Raw genomic sequence first — 7648 nt, forward strand, 5'->3', positions numbered from 1 at the left:
GCTATCATCAGACTTATCCAGTCTGGACTCAGCCCTTCCTTTGAAGAATGGATATTGGATACTTTTGGAGGATTACTGGCATTGTGCTGGATATCACTGCTGCAGTCCTTCTGTCACAGCACAGTGGAACAGCTGTTTCCCTCTTAGTCTAAGTAACGGGACCTTGATTCCCTTCCTAGAGGCCATGTGACACTTGGACAGAAGTGCCATCACTACAGGACAAGTAACCCTAATGCTGTAAACCACTGTCTCTCCTCTCACAAGCAGCAGAGGAGCTGCAGGTACTCAGGAGCAACCAGGCTTTCTGCCACGTGATCAAGTTGATTCATCATTTCTGCTCCAGTAAATCCCACCTAGAACTCTTCAGGATGTACTAAGGTTAGATGACAGACAACATGCAAGTATGCCTGCTGGTTTAATATCTCCTGGCCATCATGCTTTGGCCTAACTGTTAAAACCCAAGTATTTTGCCCTGAGAAGGTTGTTGGCTGAAGTGGCCACAGGTTTCCAGCCACAATGCCTTTGCTGCAGTGCCTGTGCAGAGCATTGGCAAGACTCTGTGCTGGCAAGGGGCTGCAGGGTCAGAGTGATGAGGAAAAAGGGATTCAAGCTTCAGAGTAGCTGTGTCAGCCTTAGTCCCCCCACTGGTGTGTTTGACAGGCACAGCTGCATCTGGGTACTAGTGGAGGCTTCCAATGAACAGTGGTGTCAGGGCATCCACAGGAACTAGTGAATGCCAGGCTTTGTGGTGTTGGTTCTGGAAACTTTGCCTAGCATATGGGAAGGGACATCTAGAGAAAGATCTGGGGAAGACCCTTGGGACTTCAGGGCACCCAGTAAAGCAGTCAGGACAGTAAGACCTGGACCTGGCCACCCTGGGGGGCAGGCTGTCCACAGCACAGTCATGAGAAGTCAAAAGAGAAACACAGGTGTCATGTTTATAGGCTGATGGAAACCATGGGAACAGACTGGGAGCTGACTGTACAAAATCTCAAAAAATAATTGCTGAGGGGAAGCCATCCTTGCTGCCAGTCTTTTTTGGTAGTGCTAGTCCCATGAGGACCTGTTCTTACAAAGTACTATTCAATACTAGTTTAAGCTCTTTGGTTTATCAAACAGAAAAGTAAAAAAAGGATTTGATGCTGATTTTAAATATTTGTGGAAAAGATTTCTCTCACCAAGGAACTCTTTATAGTAACAGAGAAAAATATAAAAGCAATAAGCCTGGAAGGTCATTTCCAGGCTAAATTTATTTTTGCTTAAAGGTGCACATTTTAAAATAGGGAACAGGTGAGGTGTGCAAAGGCTTATGTTGTGCAGGCAGCCTTTCGTTTGGGCTTTGAACAGATGGAGTTGTTACCATGAATACTGGACATAGGGGACAGTCCCAGGAAAAGCCTGGACAACTGGTTTGGAGAAGGGTACTCTGGAGATGTGGGAGTAGGAAGGCTCAGGATGTTAAGAGGTTGCAGTCTTGGTTTGGGGGTGGAGAGAATGAAGCTTGAAGGTATTTAAGCTGCTCCTGCCTATGCTTAGACAGGATCAGGCCTTTGTCTTCCTGCCTGTGGAAGCATTGTAAAAGACACTTTTCCCCTGGGACAAATAGGCATGTCTCCAGCACCAGGCATTTCCACTTCACTTCTTTGTAACTCTTTAGCCAGGTTGCAAGAGCAGAGTTTTTCAAATTAGGTTTGCAAAATGGCAGTCAGATTAAAATTAGTCCTTTTTTTTTTCTATTTTAACCAGGTAATAGAAATGAGAGCTTTACATTTTTCTAGCCTGGGAAATACTAATGTGCAAAGTCTGTACTTAATGTTACCTCACAATCAGCTCTTGGGACTCTTCTTTAAGTGCCATTCTGCCTGATTAGAGATGTGCACTGAGTGTTTTCACAGAAGCACTAATTCCTCCTCCTTGGTTTTCTCCCACAGTTTCCAAGGAAAAGCCAGGCTAAAGGACAGAGTGAAAGAGCAGCCAGCCCTCTGCCTGTGCTGCTGAGACACCAGCCATATAGCAGGAAAAAGGTTTTCCATTCCTCCATCGCATGTAGTCTGTCCCAAGAGCGCACTTACAAGCATCCACTGAGACATAACTTTGTATATCCACAGTAAGTGAGCTGCAGAAGTTCTGTCAATTAGCACAGACATTCTGTCTTGCTGCCCCATAACTAAAGCCTTTTACCTCTGCATAGCTGCCATCTTTTGGAATTGCTGGCTCCTTCCAGGAATGTGTTTTCTGTTCTGCTCCACATCCCATAGCACATTCCTCCAGTGCAGCAGTCTGCGACGTTTTGCACAAAGGAATGGGATCCAGTGGCCTGGTGCAAACCAAACCATTCCCCTGATTTCTCTTGCCAGGTCCTGTTTATCCACCAGTGTTTGTTAGCTAGACCTTACTCTGTTCCAAGCTCTGTCAGCAACTGGCAGGAAACACTGGCAATCAGAGCAATCCCCACAGCTCACTTTGCAGCAGGCTCTTTGGATTCCTGCCTTTAAGTCATGCAGTGATTCCAGAGTGAGTGTAATGGGGCATCTGAAAAGGAGAAAGTTGAGATCCAGCAGATGTTTCTCACTGATCTCTTCCTGGAGCGGCAGACTGCTGGGACTGAGCCAGCACTGCTAACCTGGGAAAACCAGCAGTGTGTGTGGCACTTCTGAATATCCAAGGCTGCTTCCCTTCCATGAAGAATATCTTACAGCTGCAGAGCTCTTTCCTGTGTACTCTCTGTGCTTATTCTCTCATGTGTAATTCTGACATGCACCTTTGGCCTTTTGCTTCCTTATCCCACAGGATTTTACGTGCTGTTTGGAAAACACGAAGAGCTTCCCATCCTGCCCTTAGCAGTTCTAGAATGGCAATGAAATATGCACATGGATAACTGAAAAACAGATGGAGAGGCTGGCTCTGGATGAGAAGTAATTGCCCCTTCCTCAAGGAACAATAAGCAGCTACCAAAATATTTCCAGTACAAGGCTGAAGCATTGCAGATGGGCTGAAGAAGGAAGCAGAGATAGTGAACACTTTGAGCCACCTCAGCACAGAGGCATCTCTGAGATGTGCAGCCATTCAGAAGCACAGGCTGAGGGATGCATTTCTCTTCTTGAAGCTAGAGGCCAGTTGTCACCAATGTTTGCATGTTTGTGAGAAGTTTTAATCACAATTGCTTCAGATTTTAACATGCACATGACACAGTGTGTGGATTTTCTTTATGTATTTTTATTGATGGAGAGTAGGGAAACCTTGTTATTCTGAATTAATTTAAAATGTACAGATGTATTTGTTTTCATGATAAGACAAGGACTTGAACACATACGAAATCCAAAAGCATGAATGGAGGGCAGAGGCAAAAAAGGGAATGATTAATTGGAGTGCATTTTAAAATAGTAACTGTACGTAATGCTGAGCAAAGCTAAAATCTATTTTAAACTGTTTATACAGAACGGAAGCGTATGTTCTCAAGGTCTCCAGTTTGTCTATGTGGGTTGGTCAAAAAATTGTGACATGCTGAGAAAGGCATTTGTGCTTTGTTGTTTTTAGCAAAACTCACTTCCAACAAAATGGGTTTAAAAGAAGAGAGGCTGCAAAATACGTAAAGGTCACAAAGCAATCTTGGCCCATGCTCTCCAGGAGGTGCATATGCCTTGAAACATTTGAGGAACTGCATCTCCATGCTTCTGACTGCCTCCATCTGTCATTCTTCAGGAGCCTTTTCCTCAAGCCCTCACATTTTTGTCTCTCAGAGGATGTGGGCAGCTCCTTATTGCATCCTCCCTTGTACATTTTTTTGCCCTTACGATGGAAAGGAACGCTCACTGAAGCAGCTCTGTCCATTCCTGCTGGAAAGGGTCAGGCACTATGGGAAGAAAAAAAACAACCACTAAACCCAGAGAAAGAACAGTTAGCTGTAGTCTCTATGCCACCAAAATCTACCATTGACTTTGGGACACTTTCTTGGGTTCATCCTAATTTAAGGTTTGGTGGCAAAAGTATTTCTGCAGGCTGCCTTGCTGCACTAGAGTCTAAACACATGGTACAGGCGAGGTAGAAGTGAGAGTTATATCACCTTTTGGAAATGGTTTACAAATGTGTGGCCACCTGGTACACTGCCAGCTCACTGGGGGTGCAGAAGAAGGAGGCACTGTCCTGCTAGGAAGGATAATGTCAGTCTTATTTATGTGCTTCTAGAGTCTACTGATGGGACCAGGAGTACCGTGAGGAGCACAGGGAGGCTGGCAATGTGGTGGACATCACCCGAGGTTGTCCTTGTTCTGGAGGATGCCACCCATCAGGTGTCCCTGGAACAAAGCAGCTGTTGAGAAAGGCAGCAGGCAAACCAGGAAAAGATGCTGCGTTGCTGCTAATGGGGCTGGTTCTTTAAAGCCAGTGTGGAATTGCAAGGGTACCACAAGCATGAGGTGCCCTGCCAAGGGAGCTGCATTGTTGTGCTGGCTTCTCTCCAAAACAGAGCTTAATCTTTGGCTTTCCTTTTCAATTTGTTTGCTCTCCTTTTTTTCCTACCTTCGTTTTCCATTTTTAGACCTTGTGGATCAGCATCCTATGGATTACAGAACACCTAGTTCTACAGCAGTGTGCAAAAAGCACACCATCACGTGCCTTAAAATACTTATTCCTGCAGTATATATGTATTGTGACTTGGTATCATCTCATGCCAGTGCAGTGCTAAGAATCTATTGAATCTGTGAGCCAAACATGTGATTGAAGATCTCACATTTGTTTTGGATTTGTCTCAAGAGCAATGCTGTTCAAGCCCATGTGCCCACGCCCTGGCTCTGGAGAAGCAGCACACAGCACTCGGGGTCAGCAGAGGGACGGGAGTTAATGCTGTGTCAGGGAGGCATGAACTGGATGTATGAAAGCTGGAGCTGTGGCTGTGAAAAATGCCTTTACAGGGAAAAGAACAGTGTGCTAACGTGTGGGGGAGGGAGGAAGTGAAAGTCCACAAAGCAGAGAAAGGGTAAACGAGCAAAACACCACCTTGTGAGGCCCCCAAGTTAGGCACTGCTGCATGATGTGTTCCATCAAACAGCACTAACTACCAGGGTTACAGCCTGGCTGGGGTTCTGCCTGCATCCATGTCATCCTGTCCCTTCATTCAGCACTGCTGACTCTGATCTACCATTGCATCAGCCTTGACTATTCTTTCAAAGGCTATTGGGTTCACAACCAATCTCTCCCTATTCTGTGTTTGTGTCAACACTGGTCTGCATGCACAAAATCTAGTGAGCAGATCGCTGTCACTCGCAGGCCCAGGGCATCTCCTTCCCTTTGCTTCACTTCTTTAGACATGACAAGGGGTCATGGTGGGGCACCACATAAAACCCCTCAATAGGCAGGCACAGGGTACCAGCATGTTCCTCCCTGCAAGAAAGGGCCAAGACAGCCCTAAAGCCAACATTTAGCCAGCTGAGATGATCTTTGATGTGACACAGGGTCAATAGTGAACACAGGAGCAAATGAACAGGAAAAATACACCACAGTAGGTGCAGCAGGGAATGGCAGTGGGAGGACCTGGCAGATGCTCAGGGGCTGATTCAGAAGGGAGATGCAGCCCCACCCATGCTGTTGTGAGCAAACTTGCCCCGCTCCTCACGACACTGCTTTCAAAATGGGTTTAATAACACATGTCAAAATGCCACCTGGTTCCCAGCAGGAACTGTGGGGGGGACACCAGTCACACCAGGGTGAGACAGCTCAAACTGACCTGCAACAAAATCCAAGTGCCAACAAGTTGCTATTAAGCAGAACAGGTATTTTGACCTAATGGCAGAAATTGCACCTCTCTGCAGGCACAGGAAATGATGAGGTGGGGTGGAATCCAAGGGGATAAGAAATAAGCATGAGAATAACAAACAATCATGACTGCTAAAAAAACCCCCAAGAAACTAAGAAACAATTCTGCCTCGCAGCACTGCTCCTTCCAGTTTCCTTTGCTGCTTCCCTTCTCAGCAGACCATCATTTTGGGGTTTATTTGATCACCACATTCAAGCTTGGGCTTAAACTGAAGTCGTGCTTCTCATCAATTGCCTCATCGTGAGAAGATAATGTCTTTCCTTTTTTAAATTTGGACCATTTTTAGGGGCTACATAGAGGCTAAAATGCCTTATCCTTGTGGAGCTGTGTTTTCTATGCATATGGTGCTTCTACAGATTTCAGTGAATTGTAATTTTGTTAGGCTTGGCTTGGGGTAATAAGCACCTTGCATTTTGTCTACGCTTAACTACCAAGAGATGTTCTTGGTTTTCACTCTATTTTAATGCAGAGTATTTGGTAATATCTGTGGGGTTTGGGAGATGTTTTTAAGTTAGAAAACAACAGTTAAACAAGAAGTACACAGAAAAGTGCTGCAGTGTATTTATAGTAATTTTAAGATGCAACATTTCAGTCTAATGTTTCCACTTATTTTACATTTTAACTTCAATTTATGCTTTTGTTCATACACTCTGGCTTGTTTCACCTCATGTGGGAGCAACACAGAGGAGAGGAAGTACACAAGCCAGATAAACTGTAATTACCACAGGTTCATTTCGTCAGAGCTACGCAAAGCACGAAGTGCACGGGCCCGCCCTGCCTCTCTAACAGCTCATCACATCTACCCCACATCTCTGCTAACCTGCACAGGGGCATGGAAATACCCTTTTGGTGTGACAAATAAGCTTCATGCAGTGAATCAATTTTAAAAAATTGTCTACAGGGCATGGGAAGTTTTCCTTATTGTCTTAGCAGTAGAAATCTCAGCTACGGTGCTTATATTCTTCTTTCACTGTGGTGTTTAATTTTTTTTTCCCTAACAGTCTCTTTGGAATGATCTCAATTGCAAAGCCATGATTTGGGCACACAGAGACCAATGCTGTGACCAGGATCTAAAGCACAAAGGGATAGAAGACAGAGCAGAAAGGAAAACAGCCACAGTCTCCTGTCCTGCAAGATCTATCCCTCATTCTTCTAAAAGCAGAAAAAGCTTCCAAGACTAGCCAGAGCTCAGCATGTGCTTGGGAGAGCCACTTTATTTGAAATTCTTATCTAGCCAGATGTATAGCAACACCATAGTATGGGAACATGACCCTTGAAAAACCCTCTCCAGTTTCACATATAAGGCCAGCAGTCCTTAAAAATAGCATCAGCCAGGACAGAAGCTACTTTTTCACTTGCCAATCTCCTGCCTGATGAAAGCAAAACTTCATTCTGAAAGCCACCTGCTTGCAAGCTCAGGACACAAAAAGCCTCCCTCTCCACACCACCCCACAAGCCCATGCACATGCGCACTTCGAGTGATTTTTTTATAGTTGCCTATTTCCATAAAGTTCAGAAGCCAGTGACAAGATCATTTTAATGCAGATCAATTACAGTGCTATCAGTTAAATATGGAAGACATAGTTGCACAGAGGAATATTAGGAATATTTTTTTAAATGAGAATGTTAGGAAATTCATTTTTCATCACAGGATTATGTTTGACTATCTTAGATGTTGTGACATCTGGACCAACTTCTAGTGACTTACATATCAGAAATCTACTATAGAGCTCCCTCAACTGCTAACATGCTCTAGGCAAGACTCAGAAGAATGGCCTAAAGCTGCCACTGTATTTCTTTACAGATTTTCTTGTTGTGGTTGCATTTTCCTCTCTT

This window comes from Zonotrichia leucophrys, chromosome 2, assembly GCF_028769735.1.
Source record: "Zonotrichia leucophrys gambelii isolate GWCS_2022_RI chromosome 2, RI_Zleu_2.0, whole genome shotgun sequence".
Lineage (NCBI taxonomy): Eukaryota > Metazoa > Chordata > Aves > Passeriformes > Passerellidae > Zonotrichia > Zonotrichia leucophrys.